At 40.3% G+C, this 16884-nt stretch overlaps 1 long non-coding RNA gene across 1 annotated transcript; it reads right to left on the bottom strand.

Moving 5' to 3' along the window:
• Positions 1-1315: 1315 nt before the first annotated feature.
• LOC148211408 (uncharacterized) lies at positions 1316-14241 on the bottom strand. The gene is made up of 3 exons (XR_015790663.1): positions 4118-14241; positions 3530-3926; positions 1316-1744 (listed from the first exon to the last, which is right to left on the bottom strand). It is a non-coding gene; the product is annotated as an uncharacterized LOC148211408 (long non-coding RNA).
• Positions 14242-16884: the final 2643 nt, after the last annotated feature.

Here is a 16884-nt window from a genome sequence, read left to right as displayed (position 1 = left end):
TCAGGGGCCGACTCTATTTGAAGGAGATAGCTGTGGAAGGGTATGATAACTGACATAAGCTTAGAGGTACTGGTAATATTAGGGAGACTAAAGCTTGGATGTTAACATGTTTCCTGGTTGTGGTTCTCACTAATATGTTACGAAATGCGTATATGTTTAAATGCATAATGATTGAAAAGCATGATTACGAATGTTTCTTGATATAGTTGAGCATGACGTGTGTGTCTGTTGATGAGAGCTACTTACGGAATATATTTTATATACTCACCCTCCCCCCCCCCCTCTATAATGATTGTTTCAGGTAAAGGACTCGTGGGTGACCATGGTGATGGGTGATTGGGCGTTTATGCTGAACGCACGCACTAAGCGTGGTAACAATTATATAGATGCAAGCGCACACCTGTCAGAGTAATATAAAATGGATGGAGTATCCAAGTATCGATCCTCAAGGACTTCTAAATAATTTCCAAACTCTAAAGTTTTAAAGAATAGTGAATGTTGAAATGAGTGATTCTTGTAAAATGGGAAGTGGTCACAAATAATGGTTTTGGATTTGGGATTTGGACTTATAATGATAAAACCTAGCCCGAATTACTTCAAGTTAGCCAACAAAGAATCAAGAATATGCTAAGGACGATATGCATTTTACTTTAGGAACCAACGACTACGCTTTTCACTTGACTTATGTCTAAGCAAGTTCAAAGTCCTAAGACATTCCCTAATATGTCTATTATGAGAGAATCTTAGTTTTAGGATGGAAATAGTCGCAACCTCGGGTTAAGGTCCTATGTCTAGGCTACTTAAGCGGAACCCTTATGTCTAAGGCGCTCCTCTCCTCGGTTTAACCACTCAACAATGCAAATAAGCAACCTTTTCAGTATTGACTTGTTAAGACTTACAGTGGCCTTCTCTAAATCCTAACTTTTTGGGAAAACATGTTGAACAATGAATGGAAAGCAAAAACACTACTTCTTAGCAACCCTTTTTAGAAATAAAAGGCTAACTATCCATAACCGGGCTAGAGACGGGAATTGAGAAAGACATTTTGAAGAAAATACAGCAAGTAAAATTGTTGAAATTGGAATGCATGTGTGAAAAACAAAAGTTAACTAACGGAGAGTTTTTATCGGGATTGAGAGCTTCGCCCTTCTCTTTCAAGCAAGGGGGAGTGTCACGTGCTCTTTCCTCCAAAAACACAACTCTCTTAACTAAAAATAAAGTAAAGGCAAAGGGAAGAAAAGCAAAGTGCTGGATTTTTATATATTTGAATAAGTAGAAAATAACTAAGTACAAATGGAAACAAAACAAAGCTCAATAAAGGAATGTAAAGTGCTCGGGATTTAAAAACCAAAAGCAACTAATGAAAGCAACTCAAAAGTACTTAGAAAGCAACAAAGAAACACTAAAAATGATCAAGAGAAGGAAGCAAGACTTGATGAATTTGGTGGAGAAGCTGCTGGAATTTATAGCTTTGCAGAATTGGTTAGGTAGGTCCTAAAACGATGGTGAATCACCCATTTCCAACTCTTTTGACTGACTAAATCGTGCTCAAACTGATAGTGGAACACTTCTTCTACACGTATGCATCGGTTGGAACCACCAAAACGCACTGAAAGACGCGTTTCATTAAGGGCAAAGTTGGAAGAAAACCAGTTTTCTGCAGCCTTCCCAGGCGCCTGGCGCCTCCTATGTAGGTATTTCCGACTTTTTGCTTCTTCTGATTAATTTCCACTCCCAAATGGTCCTAAAATGTCATAAATACAATATAAGCCAACCACAAACCATCATATATGAATTTTGCATGAATTGGAACTCAAATGACCGAGAAAAGTCCAAAACAAAGCTAAAACATAGTAAAAAACATCTAAAACCTTCTTTTTACGCATGTAAACAAGCGTAATCACACCCCCAAACTTAACTTTTTGCTTGTCCTCAAGCAAAACTTAGCAACTTTAATCAGCTTTCTAACACATGGACAAGGTAGAGCAAAAGCAACCGAGATGTTCAATCATAAATTGTCTCAGGGAAAAGATGTCAAAGCCTACCATTCTATTGCCTTTGTAAGCTTAGTCACTATAAACCAAGTTTGAAATGATAAAAACCTTCTCTTTCAAAATCCTTTTTCCTTTCAAAAACAGAAAAAGTTTTCAAATACCCCTAAGGAATCTGCACACTCCCTTCTTACATTAAGACTTTTACATCTGAAAGACCGGCTACTAGCCCCTGAGGTTTCCACACACTAACATCGGTTTCAACCACAGCTACTCGTAGAACATGGTGAGCTGCATCACAAGAATGCTACCATATCACACACAAATTTTCAGCACATAATATCATAAGGAAAAAAACCACATCAAGGATGTCACCACCTTTCATAACAATTTTCGAAGACATGATATAAAAGAAAAACACATCATTTATCCTCAAAACAACTTTTAGAACGAATGCAGCCATCAATAACATCTACGAGCCTTCACTCCATGGCCAATAATTTTTTTACAACATGAGATGCACAAATATAATAAAAAACTTGAGCAAGCAATCATTTTGATAGCACACATTAACGCACATACCCGTCCCTAAGTGTTACTTACACACTACTATGCTTCCAAACCACGCATCGATTCAACACCTTAGTATCAAGAGACAAACAAGCAATTAAAATAGAAATTCCAGCCATCGAATTCGATTCTAAGGTGCTTTGAATGTTTCGTTACCGCTAAAATCGACTTCATTCAGGAGCGGGTAACTTAGATCCAACTCGATGAGGCGTGAGTTTCATAGATCGAGCTGTTAAAGAACGTGAGTAGTTGCCGAACACCAATAAAAACTGCTGTTTGCGTTTTATGCAGCAGGGAAACACTACAACTAGTACCAATATCGTAGTGCACCGTGGGAAAACTCATACCTAAGGTTGCCGGCCACCAACGAACGTCGGGCCCGACTATTCAGACGTCGAGCCGCCAGAAATCACTCCAAAAATGCATCGGTTCTTCGCATCGCTGCTGTCATGAACAAAAGTGGCCGCACATGATGCTGTGACAAACGGAAACCGTCGTACCTGCTGCGGCCGTGGGTTGGAGCCGCCACACTGTCACTCGGTGAGGTCGTCGGAGGGTGGGTTCGCCAGAGAGGCCGCCAGCGGTGGTCGTGAGGCAGCACAAGAGGTGAGGTATTTTTTTTTTGTTTCCTTGGGGGACAACACGTGAAGGTGGGGGAGAGGGGCTAGGTTTCTTTTTCCTTTTTTTTTTAATTGACTTGATTTAACTCCAATGTTTCTCAACCCTCAAAGCCCAAATTTACCCAAGGATAGGCCTATGGGTTGGAGTAAGCAAATCCCTCAGCTCCCTAACTCAATGCTCTACAAAAAGAGAGCCTAACCGAACACACCACAACTATTTGAGTTAAACAAATCACGTCACTTCAAAAATATATAATTAAATGTAAAAAAGTAAAACAATGTAAAATATTTTAATAAGAAGTTAAATAAATGTGAGTTAAAATCTCAAGAGTCGAGTTTAAATCCAACCTGGGTAACGCGGGGCGTTACATGATAGGTACATTAGCATGGTCTTCTGCAGTTGCTACTGAATCCCACCAATTCACGGCTTCACCTCTCAAGATAACGACTGCACCCTTGACTTTAAATTGGTCTTTGTAGCCTAGGTACGTGTACAAAGCTTCTAACTCTCTAACCAACTCCTCTGCTGTAGTAGTTTTCTTGCTTCCTCCATCAAAAGTACGGGCCCAAAACACTTGAAATCCTTAATGAATTGGTCATCATCTTGCAGACCTTGAACATGTCGGGGATACTAAACTTTGCACCATCGATCTCAGTCGTGTTGCTAATGAGTGTCGTAACGCTTCCGCAAGCAAGGCTACTTGGGCATTCACTTGGAGGGCTACCGACAGAACTGGAGGGACCACTGTAGTTACTAGGTTAGTCTACAGGAACAACTCCACTCTGATACCAACTGTATCATGGAAAATATACATACATGCGCAGCGGAAGCGAGCAACGATCAAAAAAACAATCTAGATGCATATTACAACCTAGGATTAAACATGCATGATCATACATTATGATGCTTAGAGAAAGGTAGAGAAAATTACATACCTTTGTAGCTTTTCAAATTTCTTCAATTAGCTCCAATGAGGACCACCAAGACGTCTTCCTAGCTATTCTCAAGGCTTGGAATAGAGTGGCGGGACTCTTTTTAAAGAATGAGAGTTTGAGAGAAATATGAAGCTAAAAGGAGTTATGTAGGCTTTTTGAAAAACATCAAATGGCCAATGGTTCCAAGAGTTTTCAATGTTTGAACAAATGCCTTCTTAAATAGGCAAATTACATGCAACTCTTGCATGTCAAAGTTCACTAAAAGCTTACAACACATATTCCACTCATGCATGGCATGGCTAAGTGTCAAAATGCATGTCTAAGTTCACCAAAACCTTACAACACATACTCCACTCATGCATGGCATGACTAAGTGTCAAAATGCATGTCTAAGTTGACCAAAAGCTTACAACACACATTCCAGTCATGCATGCCATGGTTAAGTGTCAAAAAGTGGATTTTTTAGATTATTTAAATGTTTCACTCAACATGTTAGTGGAATTTTTCACCAAATTGGTGAAAAACATTATTTTAACCTTCTTAGTCAACCTTTGACTTTTTCTGCTCAAAGTCAACTATTTGACTTTTTCCTAAATCCAACTATTTGATGAAATCCATGCCTCCGATTATGAATCCACATTTATAACTTTAATATTTATATCCTATTTAAATATTTTGACCAAATTTCTCAATTCATATCATATAACAATTTCTTAATCATATCTCATATGATTAACTCAATTCGTACGATTCTTATTATTCCTTCAAATTATTCCAAGTTTATTCCTATATGAGCTAGCCAGGGGACCTGATGGACCTACAGATCATAAGCTCCAATGATCGGAGATTAACCGGTTAAACTCTTTAACCTAGTTAACCAACATTCGTTAACTACCGGATCACTCCAGTAAAGCCCGTAGATGCGCTCTCCTCACTGTAGCTATATTATGTCCGTTTGATATAACCGTGATCGGTAAGTCGACCCTTCACAGGTTGTTCGTAATTACAGCTGAGTCAAAATACCATTTTACCCCTGTAATTACCTCTTGTTCCTTAAGTCCCACTGATCCTCTAATGAACAATGATTTGTAGTCCAACTATCAAATAAAAAAAAATCCTCCCAAACCTTTTGATGAGGGTGACACCAATTGTTCAAGACTTGGATTCAGCCCTTAAGAGAACAACCTCTCTACTATCCTAAAATTGGGTAGAAGTCCTTGCACGTTATGTCCCTAGCTATCTACCTGGTCTTACCCCTGAAATGGGAGGCTTATTGAGGCAGCGTTGTTGAGCTGCTCTCACCTATGCAGATCTAAGGATAATCTCGAGTACACAGAAGTTCATAGTTAGCCCAGGATTAAGATCGAGTTACCTAGGCCATCAAAATCGAGAGAGTTAGTTTCAGACAGTAAACGGTGTTATAATGTAAAAGTGGCTATCTCATGGTCCAGTCTTATGCAAACTCTTTGCACAGGACGGCCCCACTAGTATGTCTTCACATGAACAAATTAGGATCACATCGCTTATACTAGCTACAAACTGGGCCGCATCCATAGTGTCCCCAAAATAAAGCGCCCAACCTTATTCCTATACTGTAGACCACTTAGACCGTTAACTCAAACTTGATCCATATTTATGTCTCTACATAAAGTTTGAGTCTCATGTAACAGTCTAAGATCCTTAGTTTATTGGATTTAGATCTAGTAAGAACATTTTATTGGATCAATAACTACTTATTGATTATAACTTTCCATAACAACTTTATTGAATGATAAAATTATATTTGGCATTTACAAACTATGAGTTTTTGGACATAAAATCCAACACTGTAACGCCCCCGAATTTTCAATAACACACTTAGGGTAAACCGTCTACCTGTACACCCTTTCCTTTAATGCATATTGAAAACCACAAACCACCGCGCCCACCTCGAACCGCTACGGAACAAAGCTGGATGCCGCTGCCCGCCGCGTTTTCTTGTTGTGTCATCGTCCGTCGGAGTGTGTCGTCGGGAGGAACGTCGCCATTCGTCGAACCTTGTCAAGGAAGCTAGCGGTTGGGCAAAGAAAGAGGAGGAAGAAGAAGGAGAATAAGAGAGGGAATGGATTCCACGTGAAATGAGGGGGAAACATAAAAGCAACCAATTGTTTACTTTTAGGGTTTTTCTTCTTTCTTACCTTCTCCCATCCCTATTTTGTTTCCCTTGCCATTTGATTTAAACCCTAAAAGCCCAATACCCAAATTAAAAATGGGCACATGGACAAAACTAATCTCTAATTTTTTTTTTATTTAATAGTCTCCCATAGAGAAGCCGAAACGAAACACTAAAGCAAGAATAATTAAAATTCACAGTCAACCCATGCCTTTCACCATGAGTTTAAGATAGAACAAGCAAAATAAAATAAGTCGATGCTAATCCCATAAAAAAAACATTGGGACGAAACTCAAAACTTGGGTTTAACCTAACCTGACTAACGTAGGGCGTTACAAGCTGACCCGTGATGGCGTCCCTCATTCTTCGACCACCGATGCATCGACCTGTTCCACACTGACAACGATACTCGAAGCAGCGATGGAGGGTGTTATTCGACCATCGTAGGTAGCACTCACAACCCCCGTGACATAGTTCTCGATAGCCATAACGTTCCTCTTGCGGCACTGCATCTCCCTCGTCGTTTTACGAACTTTGCCGACGACCTGAGCATGCGAAGGCCAGGTCTACCATAGCTCGACACCCAGCGGCAACCTAAAACCATAACGCAGTGCTTCAGTGACCCAGACGCTTAGATTCACGATAATTGTTCTCCCTGAAGCGAACAACTACATTTTAGTAGGATTTCGACATGTTTTGACGTGTACCCACACCAAAACGAACCCCGATCGGTGATACCCAGTCACTGCGGCATCTATTCGGCGCCTAGCCACACCTAAATGATGTTGATTTTGCGGTAACGAGTCCTTTGAACTCCATTAGGATTGATTTCGAAGACTGTAACATATTTTTAACATGCCTTTTTTATGTTTTTAATGCTTAGGTGTTAGATCGGGGCAAGAATTAGGAGTGTGGATCTGCGTTAGTAGCACCAAGTGGCGGGTGTTTGCGTTATTATCTGTTATTGGAATGGTTTCATGTTGAACTTTATTATGTTCATGTGTCTTATGTATTTAATAGTGTTAGACATGGTTTGTGTGACGCCCGAGAGGAGGGGTACATGAATGAACCGATACCACATCCGAATGAGAGGGATCTTGAGATTATTGAAGAATGGTCAATAAAGGGTTAAAAAGAATTGATAGTCACTACCTATACGAACAAGGTGCACCTTCCTTTTCGGTGGCTCAATCGTAAGAACTCCAAAGTTAAGCATGCTTGGCTGGACTCATGTTGGTCTGTAGGGGCAGTCTATGCTCTTCTAAGTGGCTTAGAACTTGACGGTGGCACAGCCAGGTCGCAGGGGAATGCTGGGGCAGAGAGGTGCCGAAACCGGATTCTGAATCCTGGGCCTGGGGCGTTACAGATGGTATCAGAGTGGAACCTCTCCCAGTAAGATGTGGTTCGGGGACGAACCAAGGCGGAAGCTTGTAGGCATGTGACGCCCGAGAGGAGGGGTACATGAATGAACCGATACCACATCCGAATGAGAGATATCCTGAGATTATTGAAAAATGGTCAATAAAGGGTTAGGTTGAGTGACCTCCTAGTTGCTTTACTAGGAAGCATGTGAGTGAGGACAAAGCATGCTGGAAGGACTCGTGCTGGTCTGTAGGAGCAGTCTATGCTCTTCTATGTGGCTTAGAACTTAACGGTGGCGCAGCCAGGTCGCAGGGGAATGGCGGGACAGAGAGGTGCGGAAACCGAATTCCGAATCCTGGGCCTGGGGCGTTACAGTTTGTGAATTGCTAGTTGATATTTTTGGATTGAATCCTGCTGTTTTTTTTTTATATATACATTATGAAAATGTCTTGCATCGTGATTGTTGGGTATGACTGGAAAGTTTCTGATTGGTACGGTTGGAAGTGATTAATCTTTTGTGTTTGAAAGCATGTTTTTTAGATCGAATGCATGTGTTAGTTTATGTTATGTAGTTTTATGTTTCCTTAGTTAGAAAATGTTGGGTTATTTCTTTGTTCTTTGTGATGAAAGGCATATTGAGAGACTGTGTTATGAGTAAAAGTGCAAAGGGCTTGTTGTTGCTCTAGAGAGGTTATTATGATATGTTGAAGTGTAGAAACAGTAGTGGTTTAGAGTCATTTGTGTGACTTGTGAATTATGTGACAACAGAGGACTATGATTCCAATTCATCGTCTATCGTGCAATGAAAAGTCGATAGATGAGTCTCATGACCTAAGGACTAATGGTCGAGGCTGTTACGTCACTACTGGGTGTCAAGGCTTTGGGTGCAAAAGGTCGGGGGTCGATACCCAGTCTTGGTAGAGATGAGTGCAGAAGGTCGGGGGTCGATATGCCTAGTAGACGTCGAAACCTTAGGTACAAAAGGTCAAGGGTCGATGCACAGTTCGAGGCCTCGATATAAAAGTCAAAGTCGAATGCCAAGGTTCTTTAAAGGAGTGTCGGGGCCTTGGGTACAAAAGGTCAAAGGCTGATACGAATCGGAGAGTTAGACTTGGAGGACTAACACAATTTGATGGGTAGAAGTAGCTTGGATGAGCTCGAGAGCAGCAGGTCGTGTGGTCAAAGTTACGTGAGTCTTGATATCTTGTATGCTTGTGAGTGTGTATCGATAACCATTATGACCTATCATTGCATGATTACTAAGTATCGTATTTTGATGATAGTTGCAATTATGAGCATGCTGTTTGTGTATAGTTAGTGAGGGCTACTAGCGAGCCTTGTGGTCGGGATTACTTTGATTGCATTTTGTGGGTTAATGAGTGTTATGATTTATTGATGCATGTATGCCAGTTTAATATTTTGTAACGACATTGCATGATTACTAAGTATCATATTTTGACGATAGTTGCGATTACAAGCATGTTGTTTATGTATAGTTAGTGAGGGTTACTAGCGAGCCTTGTGGTCGGGATTACTTTGATTGCATTTGTGGGTTAATGAGGGTTATGATTTATTGATGATGGATGCCAGTTTAATATTTTGTAACGAATGTTGTGTGCTGAAAATGTTGTTTGTGTGTCGCTAAAGAGGGCTACTTATGGAGTATTCTTAATACTTAACCCCCCCTACAATTATTGTTTTCAGGTGAAGATCAGGTTCACGGTGATGGTGATAGGACAGAGGAGACTGGATAATAAGGACCATAGCTAGCTTCCGTTTAATTTTAACCTGTCTAAAAAATGTTGTTAGGAGTTCTTGTTGATTTAGTTTGTGATGAACATTGATTTGTGTAAAGTTCAGGGAGTTATTAGACTGTTTTCTATGACTTTTCTTTTAAGTCTGGACTCTTGTAAAGATTAGGCATTTGGTTCCGTTGAGAATCTTAGGGAGTATGTTTAACGTTATTCGATTTGCTAACCTTTAAAGGTTGAAGTGTGGATTCACTGTTTTGTGTATGTGTTCTTATCATAGTGGCACAGTGGTAGCGTCATGGTTTTATTTGCTTAGTTGATTTGTTATCATCTTGTAGGGTTGCTTCTATCGAGTAGGTTGTCTATCTATCGTCGTTTACTCGATTTAGCATTGTATGGACTTGAATAGGAGAGTTATGTGTCGCTTGTCCACGAAGGACAAGTTGTTTGTTAAGTGTAGTGTTCGTAGGTTTAAGTTAAGCAAATAAAAAGCTAAATTATTTAGGTTCGTTTAGTGGCTTTTATGTCTTGGGAGGAAGTATGAAGCAAGTAAGATTAGTAATATTCCCCGTTTAGGACGTTGAAAATCATAGGGCGTTACAAAAAACACACTTACTTTTTCGTGAGTCCCCACTATAGACATTCATTTATCTCTAAATGGGTGGCGTTAGCATCTTGGAGGGTAGTAGGTGGCTTCGTGAAAACCATTGTCGACATCATTTTATGTCGGGTTGCTACCTAAAGCTTTTCTATGAGTAGCTGTGGTTGGAAACCGATGTTAGTTTGTGGAAAACCTCAGGTTTGGAATCAAAACGGAAGTGTACATATTCCTTGGTTTTGTAAAAAGTTTTGTGTTTTAGAAAAGAGGAAGATTTGGAATCATTTTTATTTCCAAAACAAATAATGGTTTATGGTATATTGGCTTGAGATTAAAGTTATGAGGTTTAGCTTGTGAGTCCTTCCTGAGACGAATATGATTCATTTACTTAGAATTTTTGGATTGTTTCTCATTCGTTTTTCTAGCATGTTGATTATTTTGGATGTGTTGTTGTCTTTGCTTGAGGACAATCCAATGGCTAAGTTTGGGAGTGTGTTAAGGTTGACTTTTACTGCATAAATGTGTGTCGGTAGGCCTGTTTGACTACAAATTTGAACCATTTTCCATCATTATTAGCTAAAAAGACTTACATATTCTTAAAGTAGAACATGCAACAAACATATATGGATAATTTGCAATATATGGTACTTTAGGAAAAATATGAGAATAATGTGATCAAGGATGGAAGAAAATAACAAAAATCTATTTTGCACCTAGCGCTTTTTTGGTCAACATTTCTTCAAAATGTGTGTTTCACTTAATGAAGGGCATAGGGATCATTTCCAACATGTTTGAATCAAGCCAAAACCATGAGTCCAAGTCAAGGAAGGTTTTTTGAGAGTATCTCAATCAACCCTTTCCCACCTAAAATGGAGGGTAACTAAACCACCTTAAAGGGCATATAAAAGAAAGCCACTCCATCAGTAGTAAAGCATCCATTCTAATATCGTTTTCATCTTTCTTTATCTCATTCTTAGCTATAAAATTCGTTCGTAGGCTTTAGATTTACATTTTAGTTGTTCGTTTATTGTATTTATACTATTTCACTCGTTGTATTGCCTTTCATTAGAGTTTGTACTTTCGTACTTTATCTATCCCATTTTTTTAAAGTTCTTAAGCGAGTTTACACTCCCCTCACGCTCGAAAGAGAAGAGGGTTAAGCTAGAACGCTCTATACGCTGTTGTTTTTCATTTAAATTCAATGGAAATTATCTCTTTTACGTTCTTGTGTGTTTTCTCTCTTTTAATTGAACTGTTCTATTTTTTAAAATCGGTATTGTATTGTTTTTAAACCTAGTTGAATCACAAGCGATCAATCGCTTCCCCTTGGGATTCAATTGCTTCAGCCAACTGTGCAAGGAAACTTATGGAGCGGCATGGGTTTCTCCAGCTTAGTGGTGAAGCACGGGTTAGCTCCCTCCTCCGTCGGCTTCCTCCTCGAAAAATAGGCAAGGAATGTTCTTTAAAATTAATGCCCAAAATGATTTTATGTTTTGTAGCTCTCTTGTGGCACTTGGACACTCTTCTCCTATTTAAATCCAATTCTTAAAATTAGGGTAGCACCTGGAGCTGTACGGATGTGGTCAAAACTGGTGCAAATCAGTTACTGCGCAGTTACATGTGCTAGAGCATCCGGGGTTTTACAGGCTCCCGTATAGATAGTATTTCATTAAGGCTCCAACATTGTCATCAGCAGTATTTGCAGCATTCAACTTAGCCATCAAAATTTCTACAATTCCTGTCCAAATAATAAGAAAATAAGCTCAACTTTATCCAAATTAAGGATATATAGAATCCTAAACAGCTCAGACGCCAGCTTAGCTAAATACGTCTCTTTTCTTATTAATTAACCAAGGACCCTTATGTTTACACATCAAAAAATGCCCAATTTATGCCACAAAACACTCTCTTATGGAGAGTATCAAATAACCTGATGAGGTGAGAGTTAATAACTAGCGATTCACCCCACTGAGCGAACTTTTAGATCTGACCTTTAGCTCGCTCGATGATCTCCCACGAGTTTTCACTAATCCTAAGAGTTTGAGTTGGCAATGCTGCGAGAAATAAAGACAAGGTTAGGTCGTTGCTACCAAGGAAAGGCGATGACCTCATTACACTAACACTGATCTCCGAACTCTAATAGGATGCGACAGATCAACTCACCCTCTTTGTTCTTCATGAGCTAATTGCCGAAGACAAGGAACCAACACTCCTTTCAATTATTGTTATAGGTTGGGTTCGTAATCGGCTGATTTATATTCTACGAGCTGACAAATAATATAGACCTTCTCCTTCACTCGAGGGTCTTACATTGTGGGTTTCGAAGAGCTAATGTATGGTAAGTCTATCGTTTTTCTCATACCTAATGACCCATTAGAGCACATAAGCTCCAAGCACAGTAGCCCAACCGTTGGACGATAGTTGTGCTCGGGCTAGATTTATGGTGCCAAGGAACCTCTGAATAAATGGGTGGAGGGGGAGCCTGACCCCTCTACTGAACATCTGCGGGTAAAAGCCAATGAACCACGAAGTTGGGTCCTCAAGTTGTTTACCGACCACTGACAACCTAAGCTCTACTTACTCTAGGATCAACTATTTTTGGCGATGCTCGGCCAGTTTTCCCATAGAGCAACTGGAGGGAGGAAGTTCAACTACAGGATTACCTACGGTAAAAGCTACATTAGGATCTTCATCTGGATGCCTATACTAGTCTTTCGAGTCAAAAGAATTACTAGTCTAAGACAACCTACTAGATGGTGAGTTACTCGTACTTGCCTTAAAAAACTAAATCATAGACTAACTGACGAAGGAAGGAAGTACCTGAGTCAACAAAGGTCCAAGGTAACCCTAAGACTTCGAGTAAAGCTATGAGTCGAAAAGGGCCTCCCTATTTATAAGGGGGACAAGGGATGACTGTCCGATGCTCTACGAATTCAACGCCCATACTTCCCCATGATGACAACCTGTCTAGGCGACCTTTGAGTTCTAGAGAAATGAGGAGGGCATATGTCATGGATGATGTCACACGTCGACACATGAAATATCTCTCGGAAACAACTTTCTTGGACCACTTCGCCCAGCTAAGCCTTAACTCACCGAAGTGGGGGCCAATGTTGGAGGTTGTTTATTGCCTGCCACGTGTCAGTATTTAAGACAATAAACTTGCCCCAAACAATAATGATTATTATCCAAGTCTCCCAGATCGATGTATATCTTCGAGCTGAGCTCTTTGCTATTTTATTCGGCCGACCTGATAGAGGTTCGAGCCGACCTATCGAAGATATCTGCAGGTGCATAAACAACGTGCTATTCCTGACAACATGCTACATTTCACGGGCGGTTGGATGACCGTCATGCTATTGTCGGTAGGCCTTTCAGTGATCATCCGTATAAATAGGGATGCATGCTCTTTAGGCAAGGTATGTGAATCCATTTGCATTTTGAGATTAGATCGAATTGTGACTGACTTGCTCATCGGAGTGCTAACCTTGTTTTACAGGTGCTTGGGGAGTGTAAGAGAGGTCGTCCTTCCTTTTTCGATCTACCGGGAGTTCAAGCTTGGTCGTTTTACAAGTTTTTCAAAGTCATTCCTACCTGCCTAAACTGAAAAATGGCTCAGACCCCTTCTCAAATGTCCCGTACACCAACACCAAAGGGTCGTACTGTTGACCCCTACACCTACACTTACCGTACCTACTCTCAAATGGCTTACACCTGTACTGCTGCTATGAGTAGGGTCAGTAACCTGCAGCTGACCGACCTGAGGGGTCAGCTTTCTGAAGTTCAACTTCCCGCTGGTGTATTGGTTGGGACTGGTCAGACAAATGAAAGGCGACCTACTGTGGTTGATGTTATCTAGGATAAAAACTTGAATCTGGATCAGAAGTAGTTCCCGCTGCTCCCCGTTTAGAGGAATGCTCTACCCCTACGAATGCCTTGTGTTCGCGACTAGGGTAACATGGGCGCTCGATCAGACGCAAGTGGCGATCCTCCCATTGATCCGACCATAATGGCAAAATGTCATCGATAAGCTCATTGAGGTAAAAGCTCGGCCTGAAGGTGTTGAAAGAGGAGGAGAGATGTCAAACTCTTCGGTCTCACGTGACATTGCTAAGGAGAAAGCACCAGCCCATCCGACGAAGAGAGCCGAGTACCTGTTTCGCCTAGTTGGGGAAATAAGGATCGAAACTCTTTTTCCGAGGCCCAAACTCCCATGGGTGGGAAGCACTCCAGAGTTCCCAAAGCATGATCATACTCCACATGATAGTGATATGAACCAAGGAGCTACCGTTGTTATGCCTCATGGACCGATTACAAGATCGAGAGCTAGGAAACTTCAACAAGCTTTGCTACTTCGTGTCCAAGCGTTCTTGAACTCGACAAGAGAAATAAAGGAAGATGTGCAAGAAGTTAGAACTATGCACTTCAATTTGGTGCAAGTTATGCATTTTTAAGTGTTTTTATGGCAAGTTAAAGTCCACTTGGTCAAGGTCAAAGTCAACTCCATCAAGACAAGTCAAAGTCAACTCATTCAATTCAAAAACCAAGTCAAACACTCACATCCCTCATTATGGACGGGATTGCAATTATTTTGGTTGGCTTTCCATGTTCTTAACCTTTTCATTTGCTTGTCTTTTCATTTCTCGTAAGTTATGTCTTTTCATTTACAAGTCTTTTCATTTCTTGTAAGTTACAAGTCTTTTCATTTGCTTAAGACTTTTCATATGGCTTGTTAGGATGGCTATATATAGCCTTGAGATGTCTTGTTGTAACACAATTTGAAGTTGAATGAAAAGTGAGTTTTCTCATTAGCTTGGTTGAGAGATTTATCTCCCATTTCTTGTGCAATTTCTTGTGTCTTTAGAATTTGCATCTTAGGATCATTCAAGCGGTGTTGATCATACCTCTTGTGGAGTGATTCGAATCACGAGTTTAGAAACAAGTTTTCTCTACTCTTGATATTGATCATCAAGGTAATCCGTTCTAAAACTTTTCCTTGGGTTGATTCCATACTTGTTTTCGGGGTTTTTGGGATTGAGTTCTATGGGTCTTGTTCGTTAGCAAGGTTCTTAGATCCAACTCTCAAGGGTTTCTTAACATTTTGGTATCAGAGCATTAGGCTCTTTGATCGGATATATGTTTCCTTGCATTTATCTCTTTGAATTCTGTGTTCCTTGCTTATGTTTTATTATATCTAAGCATATGCATTCTGTCAAAAAAATTACAAAAAAAAAAAGTATCAATTCCATTCATCTTTTCCAATTTTCGTCTTCTGCATTATTATAGATCTGGATCTTATCTACAAATCTGTCTTCTTTGAAGTCTTATGATTCGACTTTCTTAGTGGTGAAATTCGTGCACTTTGCTGATTGATTTATAAAAAAAAAAAAAAACTGAACGTGAAAGCATTTATTGTTAGCATTATTGTGCTTTTGCTGATCCATAACTGAAAAAAAAAAAAAAACGAAAGAAAGAAGAAAAAAAAACATAGAAGACCCCATTTGTCATTACTTCTTTGTGTAGCCTTGCATTGAAATCTCATGCTACTTCCTTGTTGCTTAATTCCCAACCATCTTTATCTTTAACTCTACTTTCGTTTCTTTCTAGCTTCCATTATAACTCTGTCCATTATTTTTTTTCTTAACTTGTTTCTTTGTTGTTATTCGGGTTACTCCCAAAATCACACTCTTGTTTGAGTTCTTATGTGCTGTCTAAACCACTTGAAATGCACATAGCTTTTAACTTTGCTAGACTCACTTACCGATTTGTTTGAAGTGCATAAGAGTGTACTAAGTTGTGAGGGAGAGATTGTAAGGGAGCGATACATTATTTTGAGTGTTGAGGGTTAAACACGAGTGAACTTCACTAACGAGTGAATTAGTGAGGGAGTGCTTGTGAGGTCCATTTCTTGTCACTCTATTTTGTTTTTACAGCATGGCTAATCTTGGAGATGAAGGCAATATTTCTGATGCTCGGAGGAGAGAGGCGCTAGAAGGAACTGTTGAACGAATGATTCGTAGCATGGAGGCATTGACAGAACGGATAGGAAGGTTGGAGACTCAAAACCAAGCTCAGGAGAGAGTTCCACCACCTCCACCACCACGTGTTATGGATGAGGATGAGTATGAAGGTGATGGATCCGATCATTGGGAGGATGATCAGGCTACAGTTTTAGCGGGTCCAAGAGGGGGTGATAGACACGTTGGTCGTGGCTTAGATCGAGGGAGAGGCCGGGGAAGAGGCTATCATAATTTCCAAAGAGCCCCACGAGCGAATGCTCAAGTTGATCGAAACTTGGGAAACATCAAATTAAAACTTCCGAAGTTCTATGGTAAGACTGATCCGGAAGCGTACATTCAATGGGAGAAAGAAGTGGAGTTCGTGTTTGATTGCCATAATTTCAGTGAAGAAAAGAAGGTACGACTATGTCTTGCTCAATTCAAAGATTATGCAGTAACATGGTGGGACAAATTAATGTCAATTAGGAGACGAAACCTTGAGGCGCCAATCGATTCATGGTATGAGTTCAAGGAGTTGTTGAGGAGGCGATTTGTTCCTAGACATTTCCACAGGGACACAGCGCAAAAGCTCCAAGTGTTGAGACAAGGTAGTAAGTCTGTGGAGGACTATTACAAGGAGATGGATACGTTGATGAATCGGCTGGATCTTGAAGAGGACATGGAGAATCTCATGGCACGGTTTCTTAATGGCTTAAACAAGGAGATTGCGGATAAGGTTGATCTACAACCTTACTTTAACATCGAAGAGATGTTGCACCTTGCCATCAAAATTGAGAAGCAGCTCCAAAGGCGATCTCAAAGGTATTCTACTAAGCCCTTTTCCCATTCATCTTCTACATGGAAAACGGATAGTAAGAGTGCTGATTCTAAACTTAGAAATCGAG

The sequence above is a fragment of the Momordica charantia genome, assembly GCF_013281855.1.
Source record: "Momordica charantia cultivar OHB3-1 chromosome 5 unlocalized genomic scaffold, Mcharantia_2.0 BLBB01000005.1, whole genome shotgun sequence".
Classification (NCBI taxonomy): Eukaryota; Viridiplantae; Streptophyta; class Magnoliopsida; order Cucurbitales; family Cucurbitaceae; genus Momordica; species Momordica charantia.
Note: the sequence above shows the minus strand (reverse complement) of the source record. Positions and strands in the feature narration are given on the sequence as shown.